Source organism: Drosophila montana, unplaced genomic scaffold (genome assembly GCF_035044405.1).
Source record: "Drosophila montana isolate Dmon_TW-CO22-7 unplaced genomic scaffold, ASM3504440v1 contig_920_1, whole genome shotgun sequence".
NCBI lineage: Eukaryota > Metazoa > Arthropoda > Insecta > Diptera > Drosophilidae > Drosophila > Drosophila montana.
Genome location: NW_026999206.1, coordinates 917,106 through 925,751, shown reverse-complemented (window position 1 = coordinate 925,751; position 8,646 = coordinate 917,106). Strand labels below are relative to the sequence as shown.

General features: G+C 37.6%; 1 protein-coding gene across 1 annotated transcript in view; it reads left to right on the top strand.

Moving 5' to 3' along the window:
• Nucleotides 1-523: 523 nt before the first annotated feature.
• Pde9 (phosphodiesterase 9) overlaps nucleotides 524-8,646 on the top strand; it is a 171,831-nt gene continuing 163,708 nt past the window's right edge. The window contains exon 1 of the mRNA XM_064699354.1: nucleotides 524-754. The gene's annotated coding sequence lies outside the window, so the exon portion shown is untranslated. The remainder of the gene's footprint in view (nucleotides 755-8,646) is intronic.

The window sequence follows — 8,646 nt, the reverse complement described above, 5'->3', positions numbered from 1 at the left end:
AAAGTGTCGCTACTCTCTTTTAAATATCATTTTCAGTGCGTTTTTGCATTTCGTGCGTGTCAGATCGTTCGTCGTGCACTTCGTGCGTTTGTGTGATCGTCGCTGTCGTCGTTAACCGACAGCAACAACAACTATAATAATAATAATATTAACAACAAAAGCAACAAGAGGCAACGCTTCATGCACATGCGTGTGTGTGTACGTGTATTTTTATAAAATTTAAATTCTTGGCTCTTTATTTATTTATTATTATTATTTTTTGTTTTGTTTAATTCAATATTTGTTGCCGCCTGTCACGTTGTTTGTTTATATGCCTGTGTACTGTTGTTGTTGTTGTTGTTGCTGCTGCTACGACTTAAAACCGCGCGCGCGCAACTTAAAGCCGCCGCCTGCATTTGTTCTAATGTGTCTACTGTTCTAGCATATGCACAATTATAATATTTATTCATTTTCCCGGTCTTTTTTTATATATATTTTTTTTAAGTTTCTTTAGTTTTTTGTGTTTTGGTGCGTGCAACAGGTTCAACAAAAGCGACTAAATTAGTGCAAAATTTTACAACACATGTCATGTAAAAAAAAAAAGAGTGTGTGTGCGTGTGTGTATGTGCGTGTATGCATGCATACATATCTGTGTGTGCGTGTGAGGAAGTTATAGTTTAATGTTGGTTAGTCTCAATTGTCGACGGCGACGCATTGCGGCTGATTGATGCCAGTTGCTGCTGTTGTTGTTGGCTGCTACTTTGGACAAACAAATGTAAGTATGCAATTGTATGTGTGTGTGTGTGTGTGTGTGTGTGTGTGTGTGTGTGTGTGTGTGTGTGTGCGCGCGCGAGAGAGGAAGAGAGTGCAAAACGAAAGCCGCAAGACAAAGTGCAATAGCAACCAACAGCAGCAGCAGCAGCAGCCGTTGATCTTTTTATGCTGCTGCTGTTTATCAATGAAAGTGTTTTTGCTTCTTCCTTCTTTTCATTATTTATTTTGTTTTTTTTTGGGTGCTGCCAACTTGTTGCATTTGCAAGCTTTAAATGCAGCTTGCATGTCATGCAGCTGCTGTGTCTTAAGTGAGCTAAATTGCCTTGACTAATGCTGTTATGCTTAAGTTTTTTTGTCGTTTTGTTTTTTATTATTTATTAGCTAGCTATATTACAACTGTGTCAATACAAACACACACACACACACACACATGCATATATATGTATATATATTTAATATTATTAACTGTAGTAGCTGCTAAGAATCGTGTCTGCAAAATTTGAATATCAAATAGTTGTTTGTTTTCTGCTAGTTTTTTTTCCCTCTTTGCCGCACCCTGTTCTTAAAGCGCAGGCGGTAGAAGGCATCGCCGATTCCACTTTGCATCTGAATATATGGGTTTTTGCATCTCACGCTCAGAAATACATACTTTCTATGACAAGGCTCGACAACAACGCAGCCATAAAAGTGGGCGTGTCGTGACGTCATAAATCTGCTTTGCTTAGGTGTCTGAGCGTTGAACTAACGTGCGGCAGGTCGCCGGTTCAAAGGCAGCACCAGATTTTTTAATTTTTAATTGCATCTTGCTGTTTGCAGGGTATTTGCTAGTTGGTCACCTTCCGCTAGATTATAGCTGTTTGCAGGGTATTTGCTAGTTGATCACTGTGTTGCTCTTGTTGCTTTTGAATTTTTATAGTTTTTCTCCTATTCATCTCGCTTGGTCCGCAACCCAAAATTAACTCTATAAAACGTGACATTTTCTTAGCTACATTTACAATAATGTTTTTTTTTTTTTTTTTGCACTTGGGCTTATTTGTTCTTCTTTATTATATATGTAGGTTCCTTCAGTGTGTGTGTGCGTATGCGTGTGTGTGTGTGTGTGTGTGGGGCTGTTAAACTGTTTTACATATGTAGCATGTGTATTGAGAAATGCCGTTGCCAGCGGCAGAGGCAGAGGCAGCGACAGAGGCAGCGGCAGCGACAGCGACAGCGACAGCAACAACAACAATAACAACAACAATGAGAAGAAACCTTTTGATAATCATATCACGCAGTCCACTGATAATTCCCCATTGTATTCTATTTGTTGTTGTTGCATCGTATTATCAGCTGCGCTCACGCTCTCTCTCTCTCTCTCCCTCTCACTCTCACTCTCTCTCCCTTTCTCTCTTATAGTCGCTCTTTCTGCCACTCTTTAGCGCTTAGTCCTAAGAGCGCACGACAAAATTCATCCATTTATTTGTCTCTTATTTAATTTTCTTTTTTAATTTGCCGCCTCGAAATTGGAATTTCTTTGCATACAAGCAAATATTTGTGTTTTGTTATTGTTGTTGTTTTTATTGCTATTATTAAATTTAGAATACAGTGAAAACTCACGTAGTTCGATTGTTTCAATCGATAATATATGCTATACATCCATAATAATCACTTAAATAATATATCTATTATCTTAAATCTTTTATCAAAAAGAAATAAAACGTGTTTCTTTAAAGAAAATCTCAGGCTCAGATATAATATTTATATATATATAACATGTTTACAACTCGAGAAATAGTTATATTTATATTTATTCCACATTTTTAAAGAGATTAAATAAATGTGTTTTCATCTATTTGAGCACGTTAAGAACTTGTTTCAGTGACAAAGTCGTCTGGAATTTATCTTATATATCATACACTTCGTATTCACATAGATCTCGAATCCAGAAATTCTTTGTTTACAGTTAAAACACGTCGCTTTTATTTAATCAGACGAAATACTAGATATTCATTTGCCTATGCCCGTAGCATAACTTTCGTACTATAAAGTTATTTTGTTTGTCTTTTGTTGGACTTTTAGACTTTGTGTCTCAGTCGCAGTTCGAGGCCTTTTTTTTTTTACTTCTATAAACAAAGTTGTCTTATTTTTATACAATCAATTCACTTTGATAGATAACTGCTATAAAATTTGTTTACATGTTGTTTATTGTAAGGGCGTTACGATTATTATACCCTGCACCCATTGAAAATGATTGAAGTGGGCATATTGGTTTTGTGCAAATCTTTGTAACAGGCAGACGCAGGCATATCCGACCCTGTAGAGTGTATATATTCTTGATCTAGAGACTTAAAATTTCAAATATATATTCTCGTTTATCCTAGGCAGAACACGTTTATCATTAAATGAGCTAGATATACCCAATTTGGTGCACAGGTTCTCGTTAAAGTATATAAAGATTACAAATATTTCACTTTTGTGTACCTTTTCCCATTCTCTTAAAGTTGAAAATATAATTGAATAAAGCTAGAAATTTCATACAGATCGGACTATAAATACCGATTCTATTCAAATTCAAATTTCTCATCGTTTGCCGCAAGGTGAAGAAGCACAGCCGCAGCGTGTGCGTGTGTATGTGTGTGTATATGTGTGTGTATGTATGTTGAGAGGGAAGCTCGAATTGGGAGTTTTCCCTTTATTCATTTAATACATTAATTTCAGGTTCTTCTAGCTTATCGTTGAGTTATCCTCATGTTAAAAGTTAGCTATAAGGTAGGCTTTATGCTGAAAAGCTTCTCGTCGACTTATCCTCATGTTAAAAGTTAGCTGTAAGGTAGGCTTAATGCTAAAAAGCTTCTCGTTAACTTATTCATTTTTAAATATGTAATTAATTCATAAAATTAAATTTGTTTTCATATATAAAAAAATGCTACCAGCTTGATTAACCAGCCTCATGTTAAATGTTTGCCGTAAGATAATATATTGGTTGGCAGTTTTGGGGTATGCTAAGGAAATAGAACACAGGCAGAAACATAGTGGAAATGAAACGTTGTGCGGCATCCGAAGCCAAAAAAAAATATGATTTTCAAACTATTGTGTAATTTACATTAACGAGCGGATGTCGTTGGCTTCTACAATATAATGAACCAATTACCCAGTTTGTCTCTTGATTCGATTGCTCGTACACAGCTGCAGCTGCGGCCACAGAAACATAGATACAAATACAGCCACAGCTACAGATACAGATACCGATACAGATACAGATACAGATACATATGCTGATGCTGAGATTCGCCAGAGATTTGGTGCGCCTTTTGCGCTGCCATTTAAATATATTCATTCATGTTGAAAGACACCCACTTGATGCCAGCGGATGATTATGAACATTAAAGCGTTGCGAATATGCTGCGAAATATACTTGAAGATACAAGATATATAAAACTATAAGATATCAGATACTGTATTTGCAGCTAGCATATGAATTTCTGTCATATTCCCCGGCATTTCGAGTGCCGCTTCCGCATTTGCCGGCCACCCACGTGCCAAGCCCCGAATATTTATGAGTATTTGTGAGTATTTGTGAGTATACTCAGCAGCTAAGTAGTTGTACTCGTTTCTATCAACAGCAGCTGGCCCCCCAAGCGAATTGTTACCCAAAAACTGCAACTCAACTCAGCAGCTGTCATTTGGCAAATATGACGATTAAATTCTTCAATTACGATTCGCTTGCGCCCAAATGGCAAAGCCAGTGCCTAAACTCATGCTATACACCGACTGTCTGACTTGTATCTGAATAAATAAATACCCTACATATACCCTAACATAAGTTCGATAATTCCTTGGTGTGTTGCTCGGTTGTACAACTGACAATTTATTGGAGACATCTCTCATTTCCATGTTGTAAAAGGGGAGCAAAAATAAATATTTGTTCGATCGTATTGAAACTTCATTTTTAATAAGTGTTTTACCCATTCGGTTTCATCGAATCTCAAGGTCAGAAAATTAAAGATTGTCCGCTTCGAACTTGTTACAAAATAACTAAACATAGCTTTCGCTTTCTTTCCTTACCACTCTATAGAAAACCCGCTCCTAAATAACTTCGGAACCTGTTGTCCGATCCTTATGCAAATTACTGGTCACAAATACACCTGAATGTTTGTGAATACCAAAGCCCAGGTTCCAGGTTCATTCCAAATATGACTTGTTAACTTGTCAAGTCTTTGTGCGCGGGGAGCGGTATCTAAGTATTATGGAAAATATAGGAGCCTGCATACTAGACTTTGTGTCTCTAGCTCTAATTAGACCCCAGATATAGTGGAATAGCAAGATATAGATATCGGTTCTTGCCGATTTCATACAGTCTCCGATCGAACGATCGAACCATAGGACCTACCCTCAATTTTATGTAAGTCTCTAGGTCTTACAGCTTCTGAGATCGTCGAGTTTGGGCAGACGGACAGACAGACAGAATATATATAATTTACGGGGTTGAAGAACTCTTCTTCTGCCTATTACATATATTCGCACAAGACTTTTTGGCCATGATGATTCTCTGGTTTTGGATAATCGAGGTCTCTCTCACTCCTTATTTTTTTACTCTCCTTCTTTTTGTCTCTCTGTCACCCTCTTTCTGGGTCCCTCATTCTCCCTCTTACTCTCCCTTTCTCTCAAATTCTCTCTGTCTCTCTCTTTCTTTCTGACTCTATGTTTCTCGCTCTCTCATTTACTCTCTTTCTATTTCCCTCTCTCTCACTTTCACTATTTCGCTCTTACTCATTCATTTTAACTCTTTCCATCTTTCTCTTTCGTACTCTCTAATTTTTACTCTTTCCTTCTTTCTCTTTCTTTCATACTCTCTCTGTCTCTTCTTCTCTCTCTCTCTCTCGCTCTCTCTCTCTCTCTCTTCTCTCTCTCTCTCTCTCTCTGTCTTACTCTCTCTCTCTCTCAATCTCGCTCTCTCTCACTTTTTTATTCTCGCTCTCTCTCTCTCTCTCTCTCTCTCTCTATCCTCTCAATCTCTGACTCTCTCGCTCTCTCTCTTTCTCTCTTTATCTCTCTCATTCTCTCTTACTCTCTGTCACCCTTTCCCTTCTATTTTCTCTCTTTCTCTATCTTTATATTTTATTATAATTTTTGCAATTATTTGGCCATTTGGTAAGGGTATTTGCGCTTCGTGGCAGCTCACGAAACGATGCTTATCTGAATAATTAACGTTATTGTTGTTGCTGATTCGTATTATTATTATTATTACAAGCTAACATATTATTGTCGTTGTATTGTTTCTTATGTGATTCTGTCGTCTGTCGCCTGCGCTGTTGACACATCTAAGACGTTTTGTGATTGACACGTTTACTTGATTTAAGCACACGCACACACACACACACACACACCACACTTGTCGCTCTCTTGACTATGTATACATATGTATATATGTTTATATATAATTATATATACGAATCGACGAGTTTACGAGTTTATGCACGATACGCGCGATAAAGTGTCGAGACGGGAGGCCTTCGCCTGTAGTTAAAGGCACAGTTAAACAACTCGTAGTTGAATTCGTTTTGCGCAGCTATTAGATAATGATAGGGTATAGCAATTCCCCTCCCTCTACACCCAGCCCCCCCTCCATCCGTCGCTCCTAACTGGCTAAGGGCTCAGCTCAACTATTGCTGTGCACCGCGTATCAACAGTTTTTTTTTCTTTTTTTTATTGTGCATGCAATTGATTCAAATCCTTGAATTATGATTAAAATTAAAGACATCGCCCGACCTTTTCACTTGTGGCGATATATAATCAAAATCATTCTTTGTGTGTGCCATGAATTTGCATATTAACACTCTTTAGCTGGGTTTTAATGCTGCTTGTTTCAACAGGCGCACCTTTGTAACCAGCTTGACGGAACTCAAGGACCCCGAGAGCTAGAGTCTTCAAATTTGGTGTGTGTGCACTTTTATGCTTAACGTAGCTAAATTAAACGAATACGCACAAATGGAATAAGAAGTTGGAGTATATTTACTTCGGTGGAGTGTGTTTTTCTACCCTGCCGTTTTATAGAGAGAATGTATTCTCAGGCATGTACTGAAAGTCAATGAATTTGATAGCCAGAGCAACCAACAGTAGATTCATTAAAGGACACATATCCCAGCCGTTCTTCTAAAGGAACTTACTTAATATAAGATCTGGATAAGGTTTTGTGTGCCAAGTGCTAATCAAATTATAAAACCTTCCACTCCAACACTTTTCAAATCAACATCTCTTCTTTACCAACCCATCATAAATAGACAATTACGTTTGTTCCTTCCTAACCCACACTTGATTTTCTATTAATAATATTCTTGCAGGGGGTATTATAATTTTGTCAGAAAATGTGTAACGCATAGAAGGACACATCTCCGACCCCATAAAGTATTAATATATTCTAGATCAGCATTAACAGACGAGTTGTCCTTTTCTCTGTCGATCCGTCTGTCCATTTGTCCGTCTGTCTGTTTGCATGCGGACCAGTCTCTCAGCTTTAAAGCTATCGTCTTGAAACTTAGCATGGGTTCGTCACAGGATATATATCGGAACCGGTCGGATCGGACAACTACATCTGCTGCAAAAGGAAGGATTAGTCGAAAAGTAGGTTCTTGTATGGACAACTATTTTGTTTATCAAGATATCTTGCCCAAACCCGGCATTTACTAAATAATCTGCGCTGCTTATATATGAGCCTGACCCCGTCAAGATCGCACTACTATATTATATAGCTCTATAGGAAGAATCAGTCGAAAAATGAGTTTTTGTATGGCAAAATATTTTGTTTTCGCAATTCTTACAGATCTGCAAAAAGAGGGGTTCAAGGGTATTAAATCTTCGGCGTGCCGAACTTGTCTTACTCTTTTTTTGTTCAAGCTTTCCATCAGTTATTAACCATGCTTCATAATAATTTTTCTTGATTATTTTTGTACGTTTCCGTAAACTTTTGTAGCTTTACTTTTTTCGGCGACAGTTTTAAAGGATTTGTCTGAAAATGAAATGAAAATTTGAAATTGAGAACTCGATAAACAAAATAATTAGAAGTTATGTCTTTGGCGCCAGAGAACAGCAAAGAAACAAACAACAACCAGGCAGAAGGAGGGAGGGGGGGGGGGGAAGAAGAGGAGTAGGAGAAGGAGGAGCAACATCTATTAAATACATAATTTATCAACAATTTTCAAGCCAAGTCCAAGGCGTTTGTTGAGTGTTATTAAAATTACAAACAACAGCAACAATTCAGCTCTGTGTGCCTCTGCGTGTGTGCGTGTGTGTGTGTGTGTGTGTGTGTGTGTGTATCTGTATTTCATTTATAAGCAAGCTCGGAATCTATCGCTGCATTTAGCCCGGCCTCATGAATATGCAAAAAGCCAACGAACGCACCGAAGGAAATGCCGGATAGTTTTTCCAATCATAAATTATAGTGCCAACAACGAGCAACGACCAAGTTTTCAGCGGCAAAATTGCTAACCTGACAGTACGCGGGGGATATTAAAAACAATTATAACTGGCCCAGCCATCAACAGAAAGAGGAAGACGTACGCTTAAAAGTCCTACTATTTGCAATAAAAAAAAAAAGAGTTATACCAGTAGAGAAGCCAAGAAAAATGCATTATAAACAGCTCCATGAACAGAAAATTGAACAGGTCTCAATATAGTCGAGTGCAATAAATCAAACGAAATATGATATAGACTGGGAATTAGACCGAAGAGTCCTATTATTATGGGTAAAATTAAAATTTTGTAGTAAATGTGATTTAAATACGACTATAAGTCGAGTCAGATCCAAGCAACTAAAGCACTTAATTGAAAAAAAACGATACGAGAAAGTAAAGATATATCTTCGGCATGCCGAAGATTTAATGCCCTTTTAGACAGTTGCCTCACGCTTTTGCAGAT